This window comes from Plasmopara halstedii (genome assembly GCF_900000015.1).
Source record: "Plasmopara halstedii genome assembly, contig: Scaffold_3120, whole genome shotgun sequence".
Taxonomy (NCBI): Eukaryota; Oomycota; class Peronosporomycetes; order Peronosporales; family Peronosporaceae; genus Plasmopara; species Plasmopara halstedii.
Window position 1 is genome coordinate 399,297 of NW_020190023.1, and position 256 is coordinate 399,552.

Consider the following 256-nt stretch of genomic DNA (forward strand, 5'->3'; position numbering starts at 1 on the left):
TCTAGAAGTGGTCTGCAACCACCACCTTTTAGCCGCTTTTGGCATGGTTGAGCACTCAAGATCTCGTCTCTTTTGCGCCACCTCTTTCGAATTGTGGCAGCAGCAACACTCCACCCTTTCTTGCGAAAGTGAGTTGCCGCGCGACTCGGCACGCCACCACATTGCTCGCCGATCTACTTGATCGCCTCCTGCTTCTCTGAGCTCAATTGCTTGACGCATGGTCGATTTCAAAATAACGGCCCAATGCTAAGGTGTT